Genomic DNA, 27856 nt, shown 5'->3' with positions numbered 1-27856 from the left:
TGGTAACATGAGCTTTACTTAAAATACAGTGTCTGCCAAAAGGAGAGTCTTGTGAAGGGACACATGTTTAGGCTGGGGGAGGTTGTTATGGGAAACAAGGGGACGAAAACATCACAGCCTGAAGGGGAAATAACTTCCTTTCACTGATCTGAAGTCAAATACCATTTGAGTCAAAAACAGCCACCCACCAGATGACCGAATCGGCCACCGAGCGAGGGTTGTTGCTGCGCACCCCAGGGGGAGGGATGCTTCCCTCTTCGGCGAGGAACGGTTTTCTGCACACAGATGTTTTTGTGTTTTCGAACGACACATTTTTCAAGGACTTCTGGGCCACTCCCTTCTTTTGGTAGAGGAGCTCTGAATACTCCCGCAGAAGATGGAAATTCGGGTCTTTTTATTTGTAGGGCAGACAACCCCCCGATTTTCAGGGTTTGAGAGGTGTCCCAGGATGCAGGACTTGTAGCACCAACCCCCACAAGTGGTCACCTTGCTCAGAAGAGACAGCATGCTTCATCAAGTCCTGCCCGTGAGCCTGCCTGGCCCTGTCTCCCTGAGGAGTCCCCTCCGTACCCCCAAAGCTGCAGGTTCCTCTCAGGGAGGGTGGGCATGGTGACACATCCTGGTGTCCCTGCTGGGGCGGGCATGGGGGCGGGCACGTGGGTGGGTGTGAGCAGTGAGCCCATACGGAAACGTGTTCCCACTGTGCCCAGGGTGGGTCCTCCAGTGGGGGAAGGCAGGTTATGCCTGAACCCCTAGAGCGGCTGCATCTTCTAAGTCCTGGGGATGCCGTCCAAAGTCCTCCTTGGGCTCCTGCCTCCCAGTCTCGGCCACGTGTTTTCTCTCAGAGGACTAAGGCAATGAAAGCTTAATGCTAGGGCACTAAGAATAGGGACCCATAGATGTGTACCTTGTGTACGCAGGGTGCTAAGCCCTTCTCATGTTAAAGAGCTTTTAGCTTTGAAGCCATTACTTTTCTCTCTAGCCCCAAGGGGAGAACTCTCCTAGAAATGGAGTGGTCTTAGCTGTCAAGTCCAAGGACACTTGACAATGATGTAAGTAAAGCGCCGAGCCTTCAGGTTTCAAGTGGACATAGAGAAGAGCCAGAGTATAAATTGCTTTTGGTTGCTGTGTAGAAAACACCGATTAGACATGCCAGTGGACGTGCTTTTAACAACCCAACTGCTAAAAGCATCATTATTGCATTATTATTGAGTGTAAGTTGGATGATTGCAACCTAGATGCTATCCTAGAAAAGACAGACTTCAGTGTGGTAGGGGCTTCCAAATTAGCTGCAATACTGCGATCATTCTTTTTCCCTTCAATGGGCTATTCAAGAAAATAAAACAACCCTACTTTTATTTCAAAGAGAAATGCGACACCTTTCTGAGTCTATTTGAGGTGTATAGTAATTTAGATTAAAAAAATTTTTAGTAAAGGTTTGTCTCAGGAAAGGCTACTTAGAATAACTTTTGTATAAATCAATGCTCAATTTTTAAAGTTGAAAATCAATTTTTTAAATATTTGTTTGATTAACTCGTAAGTTAAACAAACGAGATCACCTAAATAACCAACCAAACTTAGAAACTTACTTAGTTAAATTCTCTTAAGCATTTTAAAACTCTATTCTCAAAATTTAGTATGTCCATAGCACTTTATATTCCTGTCAGGACAGACTTACAAACCCAACAAGCAGATTCCTTCTAAGCACTTAGCTCTTATAAATGTGTAGGTGGATAAATCAGGTTCTCTTAAACTATCAAACACTCTTTCCCAACTTAATCAAATTCTCTTACTCCTTTCAAACTAAAACCACAAGTCTACCACCGACTGAAAATTTCAAATCATACCCCAGGGCCGATATGGCACATACTCCAATATGCTGAAATCCTGTGTATGTTTCTAGTGACTTATATGACACATAATCTTCTTTTAGACGATTATTACATAGTTGCAAATTCTACACCGAAGTATTAACACTGTGGGTTAGAGTTGCTTCATTATCTCTACATGTTTGTTTCATGTTCCTGATTACAAAGTTGCTCAGTTGTCCAGGGGGAGCCAATCTGCATCTCAGGCTCAGTTTGGGGATGTGGCTCAAGATCCAGGTTATGTTCCCGGGGTGTGGACCCACTCACAGCATCTGGCCACCGCGTTTAGAATGATGTGCTCACAGGGTGATAGGATGTTTCCAAGCCTCACTTTTCATGCCTCCTGATGTTTTATGCTGTCTCCCTACCCAGTTTTTACAAATAGCAACCTAATTATTCACAACCTTTAATTCCCTGACTTAAATTGATGAGCCCCTGCTCCCCTTCAGGCTTGCATCTGGTTTCTCTTCTCTCTGATCACATGGTGCTTCCGAGGCCAAAGAGCTCCTCCCCCAGACTGCAGTCTTGCTGACGTCCCGGATTGAGAACTGCAGGGGAGCGTCTACACCACAGGTGCATATAGGGGATTTGGGCTCATTTTATTGTGTCTTCCAAGGGCTGTTTTCCTTGACTACTACATGCTCACAAGCTCCTACTCTCCTCCATCTGTCCTTAAGGTTTTCCCATTTGCCATATTTGGTTTCCTTTGAAGTGATCAAAGCTGAGTTTTCTCTTTGTTACTTGAGTTGAAAGAGCTACCTTTTACTGATTATCCCTTCATACCATAGGTAGTATTGAGTTGTTTTGAAAACAAAGATTCCCTAACATGAATGTTTTATTCCCTTTTATCTTTACTTACCTTATGTAACTCTTAATTTCTACAATGTAGCTCAAGACAGGTCTCATCTCCCCTGAGCCCTCTCCTGCCACCCCACCAAAAAAAAAAAAAAAACCTACAAAGGAAAAAAAATGCTTTCATTCCTATGATTAGCTCTACTTTCTGTTCTCTCTTTTCAGGATTTTCGTCTGCTGAGCGTGGTCCTCTGCGGAGTCTCTTGCTCACCTTCACGCTCCACCTGTAGAGAGGACAGAGGAAAGTGTGCTTCGAGAAGGGGCTCTCTCGCTCTGTGCCATCCCCACCAGCACAATGAAGAGGTCTGAACTTCTCCTTTTAGCTCTGGGATCGTCTTTCACTTCCAAGAACATACAGTGGGATTGCAGGTAAAATGGCTGGTTTTGATCAGAATCTCACTAGTTTAAATGTGAAAAGTAGAACTGGGGGGAAGAAGAAAGATCTTAGAGGGGCCTTCATCTTCTTACTCACGGTGAGTCCTATTTTTCATCTCCCAAAGTAGAAGTCAAGATTCATGGACAGATGGGTTTTTTTCGTTGCACATACCACTTTCCCCCTGAGATGAATGATCACTGCCATGCTTTCTCCCTCTGTTGTCGAGCAGGACTAATCATTTGGGAAGGTCCCTGAGATGTAGTACTAACACCTGAGCAAAGAAATATGGGTGAGCCAACATTCATCCTCCCTTTTGAATTTTTTATCCTTTTGGAAGAAATTTTGGATGAATTTTTTATCCTGTTGTTAGTGGCTTCAGTGAAAGTGATTTTTTTCACTTCGAAAGCCTGGGTGATTGTTGCCAACATTTGTAACCCAACTTGAGATGGTTAGACATTTCAAAGGGAGAAGACATGAAGAAAGCCCACTTGTTCTAGTAATGATGCCATCCTCCCCGGTGTTTATATTGATGGGCACCCAGATAGGACAGGTGGGTTCATTCTATGTCTGTGACCTTGACAACTCAAGAGGCTTTGAAAAATGGCAGAGGTTCATCATCTCCTCAAAATTACTACTTGTGAATAGGAGTCTTCATGGGTATATACATATATCTCTATATACATATGTGTGTGTATACACACACATATATGAAACTCTTCAATTAGACGGCTTTAACTGCCTGCAAAAGCAAGTATTATCAATTATATAGTCCTTAAATGAACTTGGAGAAAAATGATAGTAATCCCAAAACAAATAACATTCCAAATATTCTGCCCATTGGAGGCAATATTTTTACTGCTTATTTTCTGATGTAATTTAAGGCTTCCCTTACAAAGGACCAGGTATGTCACCATACGATGGAGACATAATTTGGAAGTTGAAGACAAAGTAAATTCAGATAATATATCCTCTCATAAGTTGGTTAAAGTGTGGAAATAAAAAAATCACCAAAAGAACAATGAAAACAACAACAATGACAATAACAACCCTAGATGTACTTGAAAAATACTTTGTGGAACCCAAATTTAGTAAACCCCAGTCCCTCAAGGAATCCAGTTTGAAACTCCTAATTTTGGCTTGTTTACCTACATTCAAATGATCTAAGGTAAAGGGCAACCTCTTTTTTTTTTTTTTAAAGATTTTTATTTATTTGAGAGAGAGAGAACATGAGCAGAGGGAGCGGCAGGTAGAGGGAGAGGGAGAAGCAGGTTCCCCGCTGAGTGCAGAGCCGGACACGCGGCTCGATCCCAGGACTCTGAAATCATGACCTAAACCAAAGGCAGACAGTTAACTGACTGAGCCACCCAGGTGCCCCAAGGCAACCTCTTTTTAACATAAATAATCAGTAGCTCTTTAGAGAGATAAAATGAACTGAAAACTATTCTAAAAATGTGTACAAAAAATAACACACCTATATGGCACCTTAGGAAGTTTCATTTCATAAAGAGCGTCTCTGTAAACCTCAGAATCCCAGTGTGGAGGGAGGAGGCAGGTGGCAATTACTACTTCTAAGCCCATTTAATAGACGAGAGCACTGAGGCTTGGGGCGTTTAGCTGGTTTATTTAGGGCTAAAGAGGAGATGCTCCGGGTCTTTGGACTTGAAGTTACTGTGGTTTCCTCACATCAGGTGTGTGCGGGCTATTTACACGTGAACTTGCAATCGAGTCAAATCCAGAGTCATTATGCTGCTCTGATCCTAACTCCTGTCAGCTCTAAACCCCATGCAACACATCTGTCTCTTTCCTGCCCCTAATTTGGGACCTATGTACACAGTGTCCCCGGTGAAGGTGAGGACTCAGGTGCTCACAAGAGAAGCTTGACAGCTCCACTCCTGGCTTACACACAGACCTTCCTTCTGTGCCCCGCTGCTCCCAGCCCTCTGACTGGGAAGCCCCACCCACGCTGCACCTTGAGTGCCCCAAACCAAATGAATCTCCGAGATCAAGGCCCAGGCTTCAGTATTTCTAAAAAAAGTATCCAAGTGATTTTCATGTGTGGCCAGGGTTGAGCTATCCAGTCTGTCCTTGTCACCACTCTCGTCTTGCTGAATGGGATAACCTCTGAAACTCTTTCCTCTTGCCCCATATGCTGGAGCCCCAGGATGCACGGAGGGGTGGGGACTGTCTCCATGATCTGTGTGCATGCATCTGTGTATGTGTGTGTTCACTCTGGTATGATGCACTTACCAGCTATGGCACCGATGTCATTTAGAATGCTACTTATCAGACTTAAATGGGCATGAGGATCATCTGCAGATTTTGTTAATGTTCCAAGTCAGTGGGTCTTGGCTGGGGTGTGCAATTTTGCATTCCTAACCAGCTCCCAGGGGGCATGAATAGCTTCGAACCACAGCCTACACTTGGAGGAGCAAAGATGCAGAACATTTAAGAACTGATCAGCCAGTCTCATTTTCCACACACATACCCACAAATATCATATTTCATTGATTTTAATATACCTTTTTTTCACATTTCAGCAAATGTGCAATTGGAACACGTCTTCGAGACAATGATGTCTTATGCTTGCTGTTGACCAGGAAGCAGCCGACACCGTTCCCATTGCCTGTCTGTGAGTAGACTCTGTCTGGTTGTCACACTGATGGTGCTCCCATGAGCCACGAGTGTGTTGGTAGCTACATGACTGAGTTTAACTGACACTTAAAAATCTCTCCAAAAATTACGTATAATTTTGCACTTAAAAGAAAAGTTGTTAAGTACACAGAAAGGCATGCAAACAAAGCAGCAGGGTATAAATGTGTTATTGGTAGAGCAAATATTGCTCTTTGGTAGAATGACCATATTCTCTAGTTTCTTGCAAAGTGACCACCAAAATATTCGTTCAGAATATTTGTTCAGAATATTCACTGCCCCTCCCCTGGACCTCTCTCCCCCTGCAGGGCCCCTCCTTCCTGAATCCCCCTGTGGGAGGAGCGTACTCCACACCAGTCGTGGGTGTGGCGTGTGAGTAGAGTGATGTCGGTACTTTTGAGCGGAAGCCACGGGAGCCATCACACCCACCTGCTCTTTGTCTTTCCCTCTGACCTGAGGTCGGTGTGCCTTGATAGGGGCTGTTCCCTCAGCCTGGACCCCGGATGAAGGCCTGGGGTGCAGAGCGGCAGCCAATCTGCAAAGCACATTTAACACAAGCGAGAACAAAACCTTTGCTGTGTTACGCCCCTGCCATTTAGGTGGTGTTTGTCAGCGCGGCACAGTTTACTGAAAGCTGACTGATACAAGGACCTAAGAAAGAAGTAGGTGAGAAGGAATTAGTACTGAGATATATGCAGAAGGATTGCCTAGTGCGGGGCCACCAACGCAAGCAAAGACAGGAGCAACTGCCAAATCCCTGAGGAAAGAATAAGGTGCTCAGAGTAAGGAGAGACTGGTGTGATCATGTATTGATCAATACATGCTGTAGCTTCATTAACACATCAGTTTCCTTAGTCATTTGAAAACTAAAAGCGTGTCTTACGATCAGTATTGTCTGGGAATCATGACACAGTCACTGGGTTCCAGCAGGGGCGCCATATCGTATTTTGGTGTGTGGGGTCCTGTCCTGTTCACATGCTTATCACTTGTGACCGTTTCTCAAGCATTTCAATTTAAAGTCTGTCAAAGGATTTGTTCATATTTAATGAAGAAAAGGACTATGTGTAGGTGGATCCTCCAAATAAGGAATAAATCATGCCTTTTTTTAAAGCAAAAGTCAAACTCCTCCTGAAGGGGAAGATCTGAGGCCTTCCTGGTTGCCTTACTTTGAAAATTACTTTGTATCAAATGCCCCCCCCCCCCCCCCCCCCCCCCCCCCCCCGCCACCAAGGAAGCTCCCCTGCCTCATGGGTCCATGCTCGTTTCTTATTTGGATGGCAACTCCTTTTTTTTTAAGTAACTAATTTTATTTTTAAAAATTAATTATTTATTTAGTATTTATTTTTATTACATGTTTTTAAAGTTTTATTTAAATTCCAGTTAACATACAGTGTAATATTAGTTCTAGGTGTACGACAGAGTGATTCAACAATTTTATACAACACCCAGTGCTCATCACGCTAAGTGCCCTCCTTAATCCCCGTCTCCTATATCACCCGTCACCCAACCTCCCTCCCCTCTGATAACCATCAGTTTGCTCGCTCTACTTAAGAGCCTTTTTCTTGATTCGTCACTCTCTCTCTTTTTTTCCTTTGTTCATTTGTTTTGTTTCTTAAATTCCATGTATGAGTGAAATCATATGGTATTTTTCTTTCTCTGACTGACTTATTTTACTTAGCATAATACTCTCTAGCTCTGTCCCTGTTGTTGCAAATGACAAGATTTCATTCTTTTTTATGGCTAAATAGTATTCCATTGTATATATACCATATCTTCTTTATCCATTCATCTACTGATGGACATCTGGGTTGCTTCCATAATTGGGCTATTTGTAAATAATGCTGCAGTAAACATCAGGGTACATGCATCCCTTTGAGCTAGTGTTTTTCTATTTTGGGGGTTAAATACCAGTAGTGCAATTACTGGATCACAGGGTCGTTCTATTAACTTTTGGAGGAGCCTGCATACTGTTTTCCACAATGGCTGCACCAGTCTGCACTCCCACCAACAGTGCACAAGGGTTCCTTTTTCTCCACATCCTCGCCAACACTTGTTATTTCTTGTGTTGTTGACTTTAGTCTTCCTGGTGTGAGCTGATATTTTATTGTAGTTTTGATTTGCATTTCCCTGGTGATGAGTGATGTTGAGCATCTTTTCATGTATCTGTTGGCCATCTTCATGTCTTCTTTGGGAAAATGTCTGTTCAAGACATGAACATAAAACTTTTTTTAAAACCTAGTTTTAATTGGGGATTATTTGTTTTTTGGGTGTTGAGTTGTAAAAGTTCTTTATTATTTTGGATACGAACACTTTATCGGATATGTCATTTGCAAATATCTTCTCCCATTCCCTAGGTTGCCTTTTAGTTTTGTTAATTGTTTCCTTCGCTGTGCAGAAGCTTTTTATTTTGATGAAGTCCCAATAGTTCATTTTTGCTTTTGTTTCCCTTGCCTCAGGAGACATATCTGGAAAGAAGTTGCTGTAGCTGATGTCACAGAAATTGCTCTCTGCATTCTCTTCTAGGGTTTTTATGGTTTCAGGTCTCACATTTAGGTCTTTAATCTATTTTGAATTTATTTTTGTGTATGGTGTATGAAAGTGGTCTAGTTTCATTCTTTTGCATGTTGCTGTACAATTTCCCAACACCATTTGTTGAAGAGACAGTCTTTTTCTCATTGGATATTCTTGCCTCCTTTGTTGAAGATTAATTGACCGTGTAATTGTGGGTTTATTTCTGGATTTTCTCTTCTGTTCCATTGATCTATGAATCTGTTTTTGTGCCAGTACCATACTGTCTTGATGATTGCAGCTTTGTAATAGAGCTTGAAGTCCAGAATCATGATGCCCCCAGTTTTGCTTTTCTTTTTCAGGATTGCTCTGGCTATTTGGGGTCTTTTGTGGTTCCATACAAATTTTAGGATTGTTTATTATAGTTCTGTGAAAATGCTAGTGGTATTTTGATAGGGATTGCATTAAATGTGTAGGTTGTTTGGGTAGTATAGATATTTTAACAGTATTTGTTATTCCAGTCCATGAGCATGGATGTTTTTCCATTTCTCTGTGTCATCTTCAACTTCTTTCATCAGTGTTTTGTAGTTTTCAGAGTATGGGTCTTTCACCACTTTTGTTAAACTTATTCTTAGATATTTTATTATTTTTGGTGCAATTGTAAATAGGATTGTTTTCTTAATTTCTTTCTGCTGCTTCATTATTGGTGTATAGAAATGCAACAGGTTTCTGTACATTGATCTTGTATCCTGTGACTTTACTGAATTCATTGATCAGTCCTAGCAGCTTTTTGGTGGAGTCCTTAGGGTTTTCTGAGAGCTTTTCCCCTAAGGTCAGGAACAGGACAGGGATGTCCACTCTCACCATTTTGCTCAATATAGTACTGGCAATCTTAGCCACAACAATCAGAGAATAAAAAGAAATAAAAGACATCCAAATTGGTAAGGAAGAAGTCAAACTCTCACTATGTGCAGATGACATGATATTATACATCCATGATATATACGTGGATGGCAACTCTTTTTAGATGGTGGATGCATTATGGAGGGTGGGGAAAGTTAGGCAAGAGGGTAATGTCTACCAACGCATTTTTATTCTATTTCCTTAAGAGTAGAAAAAAAACAGGTAGTATTGCTATGAAATCATGATACATATAAGACATTGAGATTTAGGGTACATAGGTGTGTGTCTAAATGCATGTGTTGTCCACACATGGCCCTTGTGTGTGGGTTGGGGAGTCAATCATTAATGAGACCACACTTCCATTTTTCTTTTCCTCTTTGTCTCTATGTGATGAAGAAAACTTACAAAGAAAATTTATTCTAGTTTTAGAACACAAAATATTTTTGTTTTTTACTTCAAATTTGCACTCTGTATTCTTCTCTAAAATACCCTAATAGCTTTGAATGAGTTGAGTGATGTTCAGCTGAAATTAAGCCACTACTCTATAAGACTCACATTTCCCTCCGAGATGTAAGGCAAGACAAAGAGAACTATGATGATGTTTCCTTCTGGCTTCTATCTCCTCCTTTATTCCTATTTTTTAAAAAAGAGATGAAGATCTTAGTAGAAGTGCTTCTCTCACACACCTGTTGGAAACTCTTCAAATTCTAAGAACTGACTCTGAAGAATTTTTAGGTCAAAGATAAGGGTCGGCTAGACTTGGTGAGCCACAACAAAATAACTGGATACCGGCCGGGATTACTTTGTGGCTCTGAGCCGTATTAGGGATGCAGAGTGGGAGCAGCTGGATGTGGACCATTTGTACAGCTCCGACTGGACTTGCCCAAGTTGATATAGTCAGTCATCCTTAAGCTGCCTACAGGGTGAAGAGTCTAATGAGGTTCTGAAAATCAGCGGTGTGTTTGGACAGCACAAGTAGCCGATCTAGATGTGCAAGCAGAGGACTCCAGTTTAAGTCCCCACCTTTGGATTGGACATACATACGCTTATCCCTGTGATTCTTCAGCAAGAAACCATTATGCTGTGTGGTCATAGTTCCTCTGCAATCTGAAGAGGCTGAACTCGATGATCTCTCTGCTCCCTCTGAATGCTGACCGCCCCGCAATTCTGCTCCCTCCTCCCCCGGTGTGGCTGTCGACAGCCCTCAGCAGGCTTGCCACAAGCTTGGTAGAGCAGAATCGCCTGGAGGTTACCACATTAAACTTGACAGTGTACATAAAGCATCTGTCATTCAGGCACTCTTGGTCGAATGGCTGTCATCCTGCAAAGTCTAATTCAGAGTGCCACATGACTGCAAGAAACCCCAGATGAGAACTCCATCTTGAACAGCGTATGCGGCACGTAGCAGGAGAAGTTTGTCCTCTGCTTTGGCACCAGCACCATTTGCTCCAGCGCAGACACCCTCCAGGGGCTTCTTTCAGACTTGATTGTTTGTAAGGAGTTCTGACAGTGTCTCTTGTGAAGTTGCTGGAAAAAGGAGCCCCAGGGTTGCTTAGCACACAGGAGATGCTAGGTCCTTAATTGTCTGGGAAGACAGTCAAGGAGGAAATTACCAGGTTCTGGTATTTCTGAAGTGTTACTGCCATTTGGTTATGGAGCTTGCGAGAAATTGATTAGGGTGGGCAGCAAACATTTGCAGCTACATGTTACAGGGCTTTGCAATCTCCCAAAGGGAAGGGGTTTCTTCCGTGGGACTGCTTGTGGAAACTAAGTATCTTGTCTTTCCATAAGGCTGGAAAAAAATCATGTGGGCTCCTGGGATACTTTATGTTACTTGGCTTCCTACAATAAGGACAAAGGGGAAAAATGCAAACAGATTTATAAACACCATATAAGATGCAACTAACTCTACATTGCCACCTTTCCCCATAGTGTTCTCCTTTAAGCTTTTGGGTGCTATCATCAACAAAGCAAATTTTTTTCTTAAATGTGCATGCCTGCCAAGACTATACATTTCTCAGTATTCAACTAAATGATTAACTGATACATGTTTCCTACCCTTGTCCTGCTTCCTGGCTTCATCTGATACTCATTTCCTGATTGTCTGTGATCACCAGCCACTGGCCTAGGTGATGGGAACCCACAATGAATGGGCAGTCTCTTGGTTTTTTTTTTTTTAAGATTTATTTGAGAGTGAGAGAGAGAGAGAGAGAGAGAGCGCGCATGCGCAAGACGGGGGAGGGGCAGAGGGAGAGGGAGAGAAAGAATTTCAAGTAGATTGCACGCTGAGTGCAGAGCCCAATGCAGGGCTCAATCCCAGGACCCTGAGATCATGACCTAAGCTGAAACCAAAAGTCAGCCCCTTAACCAACTGAGCCAACCAGGTGCCCCGCAGTCTCTGCTTTTATGGCGTTCTCTGAGGTCAAGTGGGGAAACATGCACCAAAACAGATCATTAAAAGCAATCCAGTGGGTCCACACCTTAGGGGATCATAGGGATGCTTCACTGAGATGGACCTCTTAGGTTGAATTGCCAAGAATGAGCAGGAGTCATTTAGGGAGAGTTTCCTGGAAGAGAGAAGCATTAGCAAAGCAACAGAGGAGAAAAGTAGGGTGGTTTATGTAGAGAAAAGTTCACTTTCCCCGAAGCAAATAGAAGACTGTAGACTATAGAAGGCTGTGTTGCCACACGAAGGAAGTTATTTCTCATTCTCAACTTTATCTTGTTTCCCAGACAGCCCTTCTAATTTTTAGCAAATTTAATCCCTTCCAGTTGAATCTTCTAGGGACGTGGGTCTCAGCCTCTGCTGTACGGGAGAGTCACATGAAGAGCTTTAGAGATGCTCGATGCTCAAGTGCATCCAGTACCAATTAGTTGAGATGCAGGCGTCGGTGCTCTCAGAGCTTCGCAGGTGGTTACGATGCTTAGCCCAGGCTGAGAAGCACATCATTATTGTTCTTTAATGAAGGTAAGAAAGGTAAATTCTAGGCACCGCTTACTTTGCTTTGAAATTCACATCCCTTCCTTACGGTAATGTTCCGTGGTCACTCAGCATCTGTCACAGTCACCCATGAACTTATTGACGATTAAAGGAAACATGGACTGCAATGGAACTTTCATTGGGGTTTTTATCAAAGGCTCTCAATGATCTTTCTAGGAACCACACTCCTAGAAAGGGCGGGCACGCAGAGGGGGGGTCTTGGTATAATTTCAGAGGTCACCGCTGTCCTCCCCCAGTTCAGTGCCTGACATCCCAGGGTTCTGTCCCTCTCACCACTTCCTGATGACTCGCTGCCCAGTCACGTGTGAGCTGATGTTTCTCTTATGTCCTTAGAAAGTAGACGTTTATGCGTGACACATCGGACTCGAAAGTTAAGTCACCGATTTTAAATAAGCAAAGGAGAGTTACAGCAGATCTTTGCAGGATGGCTGGGGTCGTGGGTTGCTAAAATTCTTTAATTTTTTTGGTCTGCTTCATTGCTTTGTCCGTTTTCAATGGTCATGAAATTTTGGAGGGTGGATTCTGGGACAAGCGCATCTAGACTTTGCGAGCCAGTTCTAGGAAAGGAGATGCCATTTCTCTTATGAAAGCAGATGTGGAGGAGAGAGATGGCCTGGGGGGGATAAATGGATCAGGGTTTGAATCCTCAGTCTGACCAGCGAGCTGCACAGCTTAGTGCCCACCCCTCAGAGCCCCGTGCTTACCTGCAGGAGCATTTTAACGCCATCGGGCCCCTAAGGTGACGAAATGTGGTGGCTTATGTAGAACACTGAGCATTAGCCTCTGGGAGGCTAAAATGTCAGTGTCCTTTTTAAGCAGGAAAAAGGATGCAGGTTGTACCAGTCCTACAGAGATAGAGTTTCTGGAGAATGCGTCAGCTACAGGGCAGGGACACACATGCTGATGGAACAGCTGTCCTGGCTCAGGTTCTGTGCTTGCCTCACATGCACAAGGATGGTGGATGAGAGCCCCTGTCCCCAAGTGCCTTGAGATAATCACTGTTCATTTTCAGTGGATGCCCACACGGCAGAATATATTATATAATCATTGAAAATAGTGATTTAGAGGCTTATTAGTAGCTGGGATAACTTCTGCCAGATGTTATTGTGTGAGAAAAGCAGGATTCAGAAAAGGCACATAAAGTATTCTTTAAAAAAAAAACAAAAAACGGGCGCCTGGGTGGCTCAGATGGTTAAGCGTCTGCCTTTGGCTCAGGTCATGATCCCAGGGTCCTGGGATCGAGTCCCGCATCGGGCTCCCTGCTAGGCGGGGAGCCTGCTTCTCCCTCTGCCTCTGCCTCTCTCTCTCTCTCTCTGACTCTCATGAATAAATAAATAAAACATTAAAAAAATAATAATAAAAAATAAAAAATAAAAAAAAAATAATAAAAAATAAAAAATAAAAAAAACAGTGACAAAACCCTCCCCCGGAGATGCATTTGCACATAATGAGTTTATGCTTACGAAGACGTGTGCGGGAGCCTCTGAGTAAATAGAGGCGGGTTGAAGGACACCCACATCCACGTGTCAGCATAGCTCACCCAGTGGGGGAACAGGGGTGGGGGCAACGCGACAGCAGGTGTTAGTGCGAGTGACAAAGGTGTGGAGGATAAATTCTCATTCAGGAGAAGGGGTGTGTGTGTGTGTGTGTGTGTGTGTGTGTCAGAAAGAGATGCAATCATTTATTGTTGTTGAAAAAGATGTAGACTCTTTAATGCAAGAGACTGTCATGGGCTGAAATGTGTCTCCCAGAAAAGACACATTGAAGTCCTCACCGCCTGTACCCCTGATTGTGACCTTATTTGGAAATAGGGTCATCGCGGATGTCATCAGCTAAGGTGACTGGTGTCCCTCCATGAAGAGTGAAGGTGGCCCGTGAGGACGCACGCTCACAGAGAGGCACCACGTGAAGGCAGGCACTACGGAGAAGCTGGCCTCGAGGGAACGCCAGGTGGCGGCCCCCCCGGGAGCCCGCAGGGGCAAGAAGGACCCGGCCCTAGTGCCTGCAGAGGGAGCGCGGCCCTGCCGACACCTTGATTTTGGACTTCTGGCCCCTGGAACTGTGAGCAGATGAATTTCCATTGTCCTAAACCACAAAGTTTGTGGCCCTTTGTTACAGCAGCCTGGAGAAACTCACAGGGCCACCATTCTTGATTCTGTTTTATAACCTGGCTTTTTTATTTAACAAACTATTGTGAACATCTTTCCGTGTCATTAAAGCTTCCGCTACAATAGTCAGGATTGAATTTTCTTTCTCCTCTGGAAGGATGAGTGCATTTTGTATCCTGTAAACTGACCTGACAGAGGAAACCCCACCCTGCTGCCTGGAGACTTGGAGTTGCGGCGTTTCCTCGGACACGTGAACCCGTGGCTGTGTTCTCATTTCTCCTTTGCCTGCGTAGTGCTGGCCGCTCCCCAGGCCTTGTGCGTGGTACTGGGGTTACCACACGTGCCACAGTGTCAGACGTGTGTCCTGGCATGTGGCCTGACCAGAGCCGCAGGCCCAAGCCAGCGCAGGAGCCCTGGACCCGCAGCTCTTGGGGCGCAGCAGGGGTCTGTGTGGACAGACATGGACCCACGGACAGCCCAGCGGGTCAAGGGCTCTCCCTTCCCCAGAAGAACCCCTGAAGACCAGAGCAAGTAAGTTTCCTGCTAGCCTGTTTGCAGAGATGCTCAGAATGAAAATCATATTTATTTATAGAAAATTAAGAACTAAGGGCTCAGTTGGTTAAGCATCCAGCTCTTGATTTTCGGCTCAGGTCATGATCTCAGGGTCGTGGGATTGAGCCCCACGTTAGACTCTGTGCTCTGCGCAGAGTCTGCCTCAGATTCTCTCTCCCTCACTCTCAAATAAATAAATGAAATCTTAAAAAAAAAAAGGAAAATTAAGAACTAATGTTCATAGTAGACTTTTCTATGGCACAAAATGTTTAGTACTACCTATATTCTTACCTTTATTAACTTATTTAGCCTCGTGATACGCTAATGCCCTGCATACGGTTGTCATCCCCATTTCACAGCTGTAAAACTGAAACACAGTGAGGCTAAGCCACTTGCCCGAGGTCACTAAATTAACCAGAGGTAGAGCTAGGAATTTGAATGGAGGCAGTCTGGCTGCAGGGGCTAGGTTTGCAACCACGTGGCTATGCATACTTTTAACAGTATTCTGGGCTTTCTGATATGATAACATACAGTTTTGGTCTTCACATTTTCAAGTGGTAAAAATAACCAAGAGGAAAATAAAAAGAAAAAAATGGAATAACCTTATTCCATTAAAAAGAACAAAATACTTTTACCCTAGAGGAAATCACCAAAATCTTGCTCGGTAATTTGAAATGCCTTCATGCAAAGGGGAGGGTATGGGCTTCAGGAGTTCAGGTCAGACACGAGGAAGGACTTCCCGGTGGGCTGGAGCCAAACGTGATTAAGTAGAACCTGGGCCCCCCCCGGCTAAGCGCAGATGGACATGCTCGAGGCCATCTGGTTCTGGAAGGACGGGTCTGGCTGGGGTGTCCTCCAGCCTCCATGAAGCTGACCAGATGCTTTTAGGAGCAGCTCCCATTTCAAGAGCCAGTTCGGCCAATTGACATTATTGCCTCTCTTACTAGCTAAGAAGTTCAAGTAGCATCTTGGAGATGCCTCCCCAGCTGCCCTCGTTCTGAGATGTTCTCTAGTCTTTTACTGCAGCTTGTAAAATGCTAGCCCTTTTGCCCCATTAGTTTCCAGATAAGAATCTCTCCCTCTTTCCCCAAAGGATATTTTTTTTTTTTTATAAGTAGGAGTCTTTTTTCCTTGACAACGCAACACTGAGTTCCAGCATTAGGAAGGAGAGAAAAAAGCTTATTGCCTTTCAGCCTGTTTGGAAGTCACGGATGAGGTGGGTGTGAATTCTGTTACACGTAACATTAGTCTCCGGTTCATGTGCGCGTTGGTGACGGAAAGCCAAGGTCCCGGTAATGGAGATGGAACAGCAGTGAGATCCACGGTTCTAGATGGACACCTGGTTGGCTCAGAGTGGCTTCTCTGATGTGCTCTGAGGCCTGAGTGTTCAGGTCGGTCTCAGCAAGATCAGGCATTACTGTGCGGGTGGGACCTCCTCCCACCCCCTCCAGGATGCCCGCCTGGGAGAAGTCAGCTTAATATGAGCAATCAGTTTTGAAGGGGAAAGGGTGGGGTGGGGGACATCTGTAAACTGGTCACTGTGTTGTTAAAAACAGTTCTCATTTCAAAATCTTCCGGAAACTGGCCAAGCACAGCCCCCACTGTGCCGGGGGTGGGTGGGCGGGAAGAGGGTGATAGGATAGTACAAGTGGCAGGAACCACCCCCCTTTCATCTCGGAAGACCCCCCTGCGATCAGAGAAGCTCTGCTGTGGGCATCCCCCCAGAATTCACCTATTGAAATCCTAGCCCCCAGAGGTGATGGTGTTAGGAAGTGGGGCCTTCGGAAGGTGCTTGAGTCACGAGAGGGGAGCCTCATGAATAGGATTAGTGACCTTATAAAAGAGGCTCCAGAGAGATCCCTCCCCTCTTCTGCCTATGAGCACAAGGTGAGACATTTGCAACTCAGAGCAGGGTCCTTACCGGACTAGGCTGGCGCCCTGATCTCGGCCACCCAGACTCCGGAACTGTGCGTTGCTTATAAGCCGCGCAGTCTAGTATTTTGTTCTAGTGATGCGAATGCGCTAGGCCATGCAAAGACTGGCGCCTCCCTGTGTCAGGGCCTGTTTGAGGTGCCTGGATGAGAGAGACGGGTCCTAGTACTCCTGGAGCTCACCCCCGAGTGCAAGGACGAGACCAGGAATAAGCACCCTGAGAAGACACATTCGCAGATGACTTGTCCATTCCACACACGTGCCAGGCATCCTCCTCCACATCGGGGAGACACCTGTGTACAGAACAGAAAGATGACCGTCTACCTTCTCCAGGGAAGGGCTAAACAGTGCCTGCAATGAGCACACATCGTGCCACGATAGGAGGCTGTGAACCCCAGGAAAAGTTAGAGCAGGATGAGCACGGTGGGGGGCTGTGCCTGAGTGCATGTGGGTGAAACTACATGCTCAGGACGCCTCGCTGGGATGAGACATTCAGGCAAAGACTTGAAGGAGGCAGGGAGTTAGCACGCGGGGATCTGCAGAAGAATGTCCCTGGCAGAGGGAACATTCTGGGGTCCAGGCCCTGGAGTGTGTCTGCTGTATTTAAGGAACACGAGGGCTCAGTGTAGTCAGAGGGGTCCACGCGGAGGGCAGAAGTCAGTGGGGTCAGGAGGAAAAGGGGACAGCTTTTCTAAGGCTGGAGGACCACGCTGAGGCCTTTGGCTCTTATTCTGGGTGCAACATGGAGATGCAGTGTGGTCCACGGCAAAGGAATGGCTTGGCCCCGGGTTGCGCATGCGGATGCTCACCGGCTGCTGGGTTGAGATGGGGAGCGAAGGTGGGAGCCCCCGATTCAGAAGCTATTGCAGCAATCTGGGGGAGAGGTGATGGGGCTGGGGGCAGAGGTGGAAGCTGAGGAGGGCAGAAGGAAGGGAGAGCCAACGGGACCTGATTGTGGGGTGCGAAAGAGAAGCGTTAAAGATGACTCAGAGGCTTTAAGAACAGGGGACTGGAAGGATGGAGTTGCCGCCAAATGACGTGGAGAAGTCTGCCAGGAAGATTCAGCCTTGAAGAGATCCTTCTGTTGGGTATCTGAGTGGAGATGCCAAGCAAGCAGGTGGATACACAAGTCTAGAGCTCAGAAGAGTGACCTGGATGAAAAATAGGAATGTGGGGGTCATGGAACATGGATGGTGTGATGGTTATGTTACACGTCACCTTGGCTACCCTGTAGGACCCAGTTATTTCATCAAACACTCACCAGCTGTTGCTATGAAAGTATTTTGTAGATATAGTTAGATGTAGATGTGGTCAATTAAGCTCAAGGAAAGGAGATGACCCTTTATACTGTGGGGTGGGCCTTGTGTGATCAGTTGAAGGCCTTAAGAGCAAAAACTGAGGTTTTTCAGAGAAGCAATTCTGCCTCCAGACTGCAGCCTCAACTGCTGCCTGAAGGTCAATTGATTTTTCTTTTTTTTGGGGTAAGATGAGACGACTAACAGCAGGTTTCCATGCTGATGGGAATGAGCTCACAGAGACGGTGAAATTGCTACAGGAGACGAAGACGGCTTTGCTGGAGCAGGGCTCCAGAGGCGTGTGGGTTGGCCTTTGGTGGAAACGTGGATTTGTCTCCAGCAGGAGTTGTCAAGTTGGCAAGGGCATCAGAATTGACCCAAGGGCTTGTTAAAACCCAGAATTCTAGACTCCGCCCCAGAGGTTCCAGGCCTGCGATCTGACCTGTGAAGTTGCATTTCTTCCCAGTTCCCAGGGAACCCTGATGCTGCTGGTCCGGGACCACACTCTGAGAACCATGGACTTACAGTGAGTCGATGGGAGGCAGAATGTGTAAACACAGATGCTCGACAGATGAGAGGTGGGGTGGGGGCTAACATTTCCCTCGGGGTGCTTCCGATCTCCCAGTCAGGTAGAAAGCCAGGCCCCTTGCTGAAACGGGGGAGAGAAGAGAAGGCTGTGGGAACCTGAGGAGAGAGGAAAAGCTGGGGAAATAGTCATTGAGGAGAAATGGAAGAGAGTAAAGCAGAGCAGATACATAATAGGCTTGGCATCACTACAGTCCACTGGAGTGTCTCCAGCACGGATTTCAAGTGAGCTCAGGCAACCTGCTGTGTTTTTTTTCCCCCAGCTACATTCAATTGGCAGAGAGCTGGATTTCAGAGTAGTGGTTTTGCTGAGTGAGTGTGAGCAGCTATGACAAAGCAGGAGTGCAAGAGAGCTGAGGATATGGGCAAAGAAAAATGGCAGTGGGTGCCCAAGGAATGGGAGCTGAGTAAGGAGGAGAAAGAAGGGAGAGGGTTGCAGAGCAGGAGAGGGAGGTGAGGACTGAGCCCGAGCAGCATCAACCCGAGCCCTCAACGAGAGGGGATTTCAGTCAAGGACAGTAAGGAGGGGTGGCCAGGCGGTGGGAAGAAACCAAGAGCGGGCTGTGTGAATTCCTGGCTCTGATCAGTCCACCCCACCCCACCGCTGGGGACTTGCTCGCTCCCCGTGTCCTGTGCTCTCACCTCTGCCCAGAGCGGGCCCCGAGCCGCCCGGCTGCTGCACGGCCTCTCTCTGGCTGTCGCCTGACTCCAGGTACAAACAGCAGGGACGATGGGTCCGAGTCTGTCCTGCAGGGTCAGCATTTGCCGGGACAGAAGGGCAAGCCAGGCTCACCCAGATGAAGGCGTCAACCACAACGTGCCAGGTCTAGCCCACGTGGGAGGGCCCCCCTGATTTTGTATTTAGCTGCCGGCTGTGTTACCAGGACGCCATAGGCTGCGGGATGGACACTGATCATGGATCATAGTCTTCTCAGGGGTCATGAGACCCATCCCACCACGGTGGATCCTGGTATCCTCTGGGGGATTCAGACCTGCCCGAAGCACATCTGTCTGAAAAAAAAATCCTACATCGTGGGCTGCCTCGTGTTTATTGTTCTGCCTCCTACCTTGTTTCAATGTCTCTGTTGTGTTTCCCATGAGGAAATCCCCAGCGAGGAGGGCCTCGAGTCTGCTTTCATCTTGATCCCCAGCCAGCTTCAAATATTCAACAATATTCTAGACCACTCGTTCCTACATGTGTTGGTGTCACATCAAAGCTTATTTTGGATTTAGAGGAAGCATTTGTGGACATTTATTTAACATCCTTTTGCGTTAAAAAATATTAAACACCTCCATAGTCAAGATTATCTAGGTTTGTTGAAGGTTTTCACTATAAAATTTAAGTATTCCATTATGTTGCTTTTCTGGATGGATGATAATGATTTACTTGAAAAAAATACAAGACAAGATCTTTGGCTTTTGTGCTGCATTCCTGCATAAAGCTTAACTATGTTATTTGGAAATGCCAAAGAATAAATCTGAAAGGCCAAGTAGCATTCTGGCTACGAATAGCTCAGCCCTGGGTGATCACAGAACCCCAGACAACAAGAAATGCATTCAGATAAAATATTAATAGAATGAAGTGAAAACATATTTCTCCTTGCCTTAGGCCACCTCTATGTGCATTTGACACATGGGTGCTTCTGTCTGAGGGTAACCTAGTCTGTGTCCTTGTGGGACATGAAACCAGTTGTAATGATACGCTCTAAATTTATTCCAGAGGCACTGATGTGATCATTTGCTATTGAATGAGGTGCTGGATCGTTTATTCCTGTGTTAGGTCTTCCATTATTTTCCTGTCTGTCTGTCTTGCTGTCATGTTTCTGCTCCCACCATGAAGGATCTCATCAATGCTCTCCATGCCACTAGGAACCAACCAAAAGGAGGGCTGTTTCCTGCATTTGGAAGCACCTTCCAGAAGGAGGGGATACCACAGATCAAACGTGTGGGTGTGATATTCCCATGCCGGTGAAGAAGCGGCAACTCAAATACTTATCTGGAATGGGCTATTTTTTTTTTTTTTTTTGACTACTTCCATTGTAAGTATTTAGATTTGGCTAGCATGTATTCACACCTACTTTGTGCTAGAATTTTATTTGGCACTTAAGATATGTCATTTTAATTGAATTATTCCATGTAATCTCATCCCAACCCAGGGGGCGTATATTCTTGTCTGAGATGCAGAGAAGAGTGATGAACTTGTCTCTGTCGATACAGGAATACGTGATGGGCTCAGTCCAAGTTCAGTGTTGTTCAAAGCCTCATAATGGGCACTTCATTTATGTTTTATTTAAATAATTGAATACTGTTTTTATCATTATAAAAGCTACTACATATGCTCATTATAGAGAAATTATAATGGTATAAAGAATAAAATTAAAGTTGTATTTCTGCCACCCAGAGACAACCAGTGCTAACTCATTTATGTGTTGACTCTCAGGCTTTTTCTAGAGGTCTGTGTGTGTGTGTGATTTTAACATATTTGAGTTCATACCATAAATAAATTTTATATTCTCCTTTTTAATCACTTGATAGTGTACGGTGAGCATGTTTTCCTGTTGTTAAATTTTTCCAAAACATGACAGTTACAAGTAATTTCATGGCTGTATCATGATTTATTTAACATTTCCCTTGCTGGTGGTTGTCAGTTTCTTTTTTGATTTTGACTAAGTTCTATAAGCATATCTACCCATAAATCTTGGTCGAAATCTCTGGTTCCTTCTCTAGGCATGGTTTCTAAAACTGGGATTACTGGATCCTGTGCTACATGCTCTTGTTTGAGACATGTAGAAAAATTGTTTGTCATACAAGATACTTCTCTGAGTTAGGACAGAAGGGGTGTGAATGATCCGGTGTTTTCCCATTGACAATGTTTGCATGTATGTTTATACGTGTAGGGGACATACATGTTGGTGAACAATGGTAATTCTTCTCAGATTTGCCTTTTTCTTAGCAGAAGTTCTTCCTAGACCCAAGTCATAAGTTGACTGTGAGTCTTACTTTTGTTGGAAATGCAAGTTTTGTCTCTATAGATGGTCTTCATAGGTATTTTCGTAAGATGTCGAGAGCAGCTCAAAAATGCTAGCCAGAAATTATTTGAATCTTGAAAACCCCAATCCTACCAGGGCACTTTAATCTGAAAGATACTTTCGAAGGTGATCTTTGAAGCTTCAATAGAACTAAGGATTTTCCTCAAAAGCAAAGAAAACATGTGACAAAAATGAGAAGTCCTATAGGGGGACAGAAAAGCGACTGCCACATTGACACACTTTTGTGAAGATTTCCGATACATGAGTGATTTATAATCCTTCTGGAATTAGGGGAAAACATGATGAATTTTTCAAAACCTAACTTGGTCTTCCGTTCATTTTCTCCCCTCCCTCTGTTCCCAAGGTCCCTTGTTATCCTTCCTGTCTGACTAGTTAAACACACAACCTTTTAATTTATTTTTGAATAGCATCCTTATGGAAATCTAGGGAGGAGAAAGGCTAGGAGGTCATTTCAATTTTCTCTTCAATCTTTGGTGCCTTCCCTTTTATCCTCCCTAAATTGTAAAGTAATTAGATTCTTGCATTATTTTGCTTTTTGAACTTCTACAAACATTCACTTTTATTTTCCATATTGTTTTACTAGCTACACAATGCTCCTCTCGATTGGTTAGGAGCGCACAGCAATTCGTGTGAAAATGGTCTGTTTTATGTTTATTTCCTCCTCCTTTTTTCCTTGCAGAGTCTAATGCCCCATCACTGTGGTTTTCATGGCTTTCATTCTTTGTCGTCTGCTGGGGTTCACTGTACTTTGCTCTTCCCCATGCTTTGCTTTGTTCTGATTCTCGCTTCTGCTTCTCTTCCCCCTCTGCCCCTTGGCAGAACAGGTTCTCAGACGTTGTTGCACATCTGGTCCATTTATAGACAATAACTTCCGACTGTTTGTTTCCTTTCCTCGGTTTCCGTTGGGATTCATGGAGTCATAGAGTGAATGCTGGCGTTGCTGTTTTCCCTCATGCATAATATTTCTCACACCACTTTTTTTGTGATTTTCCTGATTCTACTTCTTTGGTTTCATTTTAAGTCCCACAAAACGAATCCTCCAAAGGGTAAGCTTAAGCAAGATTTCGATATGGGCTTTACTTAGGGAGACCAAAGTGAATTTATACTTGCACCTTAGTGGTTACCTTCTGTTTTTTACAAGTTCATATATTTTTTTCCCTATGATTTAGCTATGTATAAAGAAGCTTCCTGGAATATTCTCTTTTGTTATCTTGGTGTGCATCTCCACAAGAGTATTCCAGTGAGAAAAGGCAACAGGACATATTTTTTTCTTTCTTTCTGATAGGAAATCCCTGAAGAGAATTTTTTCTGTTTCCAATTCAGACAAAGCTTCTCATCCCTGAGGAAATAGTTCCCGTGTAAGGTTAGAGACAAGGAACTCTCACAAATTGCAAATCATTCTCCATTCCCAGAAGGGTGTTTTTTTTTGAAAGAGATCCTCTCCCGGAGTGGTGTGAAGTTTGTCACTCTTTCTTTTCTGGATTCCAACAAGTAGGTGTCAAGCCCAGATTTGTTAGCAGCTTTTGTGCTATCTTTTAAAAAGGAGGGATGGAAGGAAAAGATTCAGATCATCGCAAACTTTCACCCAGAAACCCATTATGGAAAAATGAAGGTTTTCAGGACAACTTACCGGTTCTGTGTTGCGATGTACTCAGGCCTCACCCACGTACTGACACAAATGGTATCTTTGTTCTGGTTGGGAAAAGATGCATCACCAGCAATATAGTTTAGCCTGAAATGCCATGAACTCTAATATTTTTTTCCCCTGGGAAGCTGGTGATCTGAACCAAGTTTTAGTAATATTAATAACCCAAGATTGGGGTCCTTTGACTCTCCTGAAAGATATAAAAGGTACAGTATCCTGTTTTGTGCCTTTATATGCAGAAATTCATTTTGTATTTTGTATTTTGTTTCTTAGGGTTCTTTTATTTGGGGGGTCGTGTCGGTGGGTACGAGAACAGTGAACAGAGTGTTGGACAGGCTGAAGACCCACCTCTGGCAGGTTCAGCGTGCTCAGTGAGGGCAGAAGGATTTGAGACAGAATATTCTATTATTGTCAAGGTGGGGCTGGGGAAAGGATCTCTGCATTCTCATAATACAAGAGCAGGATGTGGTGCTCTGCTATACACTTTTCATTTGTCAAGGGCTCTGAGCATCCAGGAAAATGATGGTGGATGGTACAAGGCTCAAGGGGACCCATATGAACCAGCCCAAAGACAGTGTCACTTAAAGTCATCCAGGTTCCCATTGCTGTATCTCTCCAGAGGAGCACATGGGACTAGCCCCAGGATTTGGAAATGTTGTCAGATTTCAGGGTTCTGGAAGACGGTTCAGTAGAGCTGCATGAAAAGCTGGGTAAAGTGGTCTTCATTAACGGAAACTGTCTGGAGCCAGAACAAGGTGCTGTCTGAACATTTATGCCTCGTTTTATTGCAGCAATTACTGGCTGTCCAGGAACAGGGTAGTAATTACTATTGCAACCTTTGCAACCCTTGTGTTTGATGACACACACACATCGTCAGAGAGCAGGCACAGAGAATCACAGCCCACTGGATAACAGACAAAAGGCATTAAAAGGCTGCATAAAAATATTTCAAAGAGCAGAAGGAGTTTAGGGAAAATGAGGAACGGTTCTTCTTTGAAGTGAATACATAGGAAGCCTATCTATGAAAAAGATAAGCATTGCCACAAGGAATATAGGCAGGTGGACAGAACTGAGATTTGAATGGCTAGCAAGAGGAGCCAGCAATTTCTCCATACCCTGCGGAACCCAAATTGGCATTTGTCATCAGGACCGGAGGTATTAATGCCGTGAGCCCAAGCGCTCGACGGGTATTGGAACTTCTTCACCTTCACTGGATCTTCAATGGCACCTTCGTTAAGCTCAACAAGGTTTCAGTTAACATGCTAAGGATTGTGGAACCTATATAGCACGGGGGGACCCAAACCTGAAGTCAGAGTGGATTGATCTATAAGCGTGGTTATGGCAAAATCAACAAGAAGCCGATGGCCCTGACAGATAACACATGGATCACTCGATCTCTTAGTACATAGGGTGTCATCTGCAGAGAGGATCTGATTCCCGAGATTTTTCCATTGGAAAACATTTCAAAGAAGCAACTTTTTATGGACCTTCAATTATCTTCTCCACGAGGGGGAATGAAGTAAAAGGCCACCCATTTGGTAGAAGGTGGGGATGCTGGCCACAGGGAAGACCAGATCGATAGGCTTATTAGAAGGATGAACTAAGGTATCTACCAGGATTATTTTTGTAATCTGGTCAGTTAATAAATGGCCACTTTCAAATTGAAAAAAAAAAAAAGATAAAGTGAATACATAGGAACGAAGAAAATTACCAAAGTTATTTTGCAAAGGTATTAACACAATTTCCTCTACCCTGAAATTTTAAAGTGGCATAGATATTTAAGTCTTCCATTTGTATAAAGGAAGGATAAGTTCCTATTTTCCTACATCAAAGTGTTTTTTTTTTTTTTTTTTTTTTAAAGATTTTATTTATTTATTTGACAGAGAGAGACCACAGCGAGAGAGGGAACACAAGCAGGGGGAGTGGGAGAGGGAGAAGCAGGCTTCCCGCGGAGCAGGGAGCCCGATGCGGGGCTCGATCTCAGGACCCTGGGATCATGACCTGAGCTGAAGGCAGCCGCTTAACGACTGAGCCACCCAGGTGCCCCCAAAGTGTTTTTTTTCTTATACTAATGTGTAACCATTAAGACCATCACTTGCAGTTAGCCCATTTTCCCTTTGAATCTGACTCTTAGCCAGCATCCTTCCTTTCATCCAATTCCAAAAAAAAAATCTAAAATGAGGAATATAAAAAGAAAGAGCAAATGTTGTGCCACTTCTTTCAGAGGATTATTAATTTGTCAGTGTATTTTCTCCTCAATTTGGCCACAACCTTCTCAGAGTTTGGACTAACATTTGGATTAACATTTTGTTTGGATTAACATTTTTCCACAATGAAAGAGAAACCATTTAAAAGAAAGCAATTGCCTTTTGTGTATTAACCTTCTATCCTATGACCTTGTTATCTTCTCTTATTAGTTCCAGGAGTTATTTTGTACGTCCTTTGGAATTTCCTACATAGACGATCACACCGTCTGTGAATAAAGACAATTTTATTTCTTCCTTTCCAATATATATAACTTTTATTTCTTTTTCTTGTCTTATTGCACTATTAGGATTTCTAGTATAATGTTGAATAGGAATGGTGCAACAGAACATCTTAGCATTTCCCTGATCTTAAGGGAAAAGCATCCAGTCTCTCACCATTAAGTATGATGTTACCTACTGGTTTGTTGTTGTTGTTTTGGAAATGTTCTAAAATAAAGTTGAGGAAGTTGCGCTTTCTTTTCAGTGTGCTGAGTTTTTATCATGACTGGATGTTGAATTTTGTCACATGCTTTTTCTGTATCAACTGACATGATTTTTCTTCTTTAACCTGTCAATGTGTCGGATTACAATGATTGCTTTTTTAATGTTGAAAGAGCATTGCATACCTGAAATATTTCCACTTGGTTGTAGAGTATAATTCTTTTTACACAATTTTGGATATTATTTGCTAATAATTTGTTGAGGATTTTTCAGTCTGTGTTCATGAGAGTTATTGGTCTGCAGTATTCTTTTCTTGTAATGTCTTTGTCTGGCTTTGCTACTCTGATAATGCTGACCTCATAGCATGAGTTAAGAAGTATTCCCTCTACTTCTATCTTCTGGAGGAGTTTTCAGAGAATTAGTATTATTTCTTCATTAGGTGCTTGGTATAATTCACCAGTGAACCAATCTAGATCTGGTGCTTTCTCTTTTGGAAGGTTATTAATTATTAATTTAACTTTTAAGACTAAATATATGCTTATTCGAACTACTTCTCATATAAGTGTTGGTAGTTTGTGTTTTTTAAGGAATTGCTCCATTTCATCTAAGTTATAAAATATGTGGGCATACAATTATTCATAGTATTATTTTATTTGCCTTTTAATGTCCATGGGATCAGTAGTGATGGCCCCTCTTTCATTTCTGATATAGGTAATTTATGTCTTCTCTTTGAGTTGGTTAGTGTGGTGAGGGGCTTATCACATATATTGGTCTTTTCAAAGAAACAACCCTTGTTTTTATTTATTGTCTTTAAATGATTTATAAGAAAGAAGGAAGTAAAAGGCAATGTGGATGAGCAAAGGGAACTGTACATTTATTCACAGCTGTTCTTTAGCGAGCTGAGCATGTAGTCCAAATCTTATGCGAGGTATAATGAGCCATATATCATAGGAAACTACCATTTTTATTTATTTTTATTTTTAATTAATTAATTAATTTTTAAGAGAGAGAGAGAGAGTGTGAGCATGAGTTGGAGGGGAGGGACAGAGGGAGGGAGAGAATCTTAAGCAGGCTCCATGCTCAGCACAGAGCCTGATACGGGCTTGATCTCATGACCCTGAGATCATGACCTGAGCCAAAATCAAGAGTCTGACGCTTAAACAACTGAGCCACCCAGGTGCCCCCCAAATTACCACTTTTAAAATAGTGACAACCTGGTTTCTTCTCAACATTATTTCAGACAAATTTCAGTGTGGATGACCTTTGCTTTGAAGGCAGTGAGTAGTGTACCATTTGCCAGAACAATTCAGTAACTATTTTTTAGTCCTGTTTTCTTCCCAGGAAAAAAACTCATACACTAAAGATTTTCAAACTTCAGTTGTATAAGAATAATGTGGAGATTATTTAAAATGCAGATTCCTCGTTCCCACCCAAATTCTGTTTGGTGTGTCTGTGGAGGAGGCCAGAAATTTATTAATTGTATAGGCACCCAGGTGAATACAATGTAGTTGCCTGATGACCTTTCACTGACAACATTGCCATTGACCTTGGAGCCAGAAAGGCCCTCAGAGGCCATCCATCCTGACCCTTCATTTTATGAGTGAGATACTGGACCCCTAGAGTTGGCCATGCAGAGTTGGTCAGTGTCAGTGCTGGAAACTGAGCCCATGATTTCAGCCTCTCAGTACAGTGACCCATTACTGCAGAACACTGGTGATGATGGTTCAGCTTGATCATTCAACTTATTTAGTCAAACTTTGAATGTATTTTGACAATTATAAAAATCAAATTTTATATAATGAATGTTTTTAATGACTGTTGAAATTGCAAAGAGCGTGTGATAGA

General features: G+C 43.7%; 1 long non-coding RNA gene and 1 pseudogene across 1 annotated transcript; both read left to right on the top strand.

The window, feature by feature from the left end:
- The first annotated feature begins 2353 nt into the window (after positions 1 to 2353).
- LOC144380933 (uncharacterized) lies at positions 2354 to 14388 on the top strand. The gene is made up of 4 exons (XR_013445288.1): positions 2354 to 2441; positions 2886 to 3089; positions 5634 to 5725; positions 13969 to 14388. It is a non-coding gene; the product is annotated as an uncharacterized LOC144380933 (long non-coding RNA).
- A 3847-nt stretch (positions 14389 to 18235) lies between these two features.
- On the top strand, positions 18236 to 25135 carry LOC118543214 (large ribosomal subunit protein uL30 pseudogene; annotated as a pseudogene).
- Positions 25136 to 27856: the final 2721 nt, after the last annotated feature.

Source organism: Halichoerus grypus, chromosome 2, assembly GCF_964656455.1.
Source record: "Halichoerus grypus chromosome 2, mHalGry1.hap1.1, whole genome shotgun sequence".
Classification (NCBI taxonomy): Eukaryota; Metazoa; Chordata; class Mammalia; order Carnivora; family Phocidae; genus Halichoerus; species Halichoerus grypus.
Note: the sequence above shows the minus strand (reverse complement) of the source record. Positions and strands in the feature narration are given on the sequence as shown.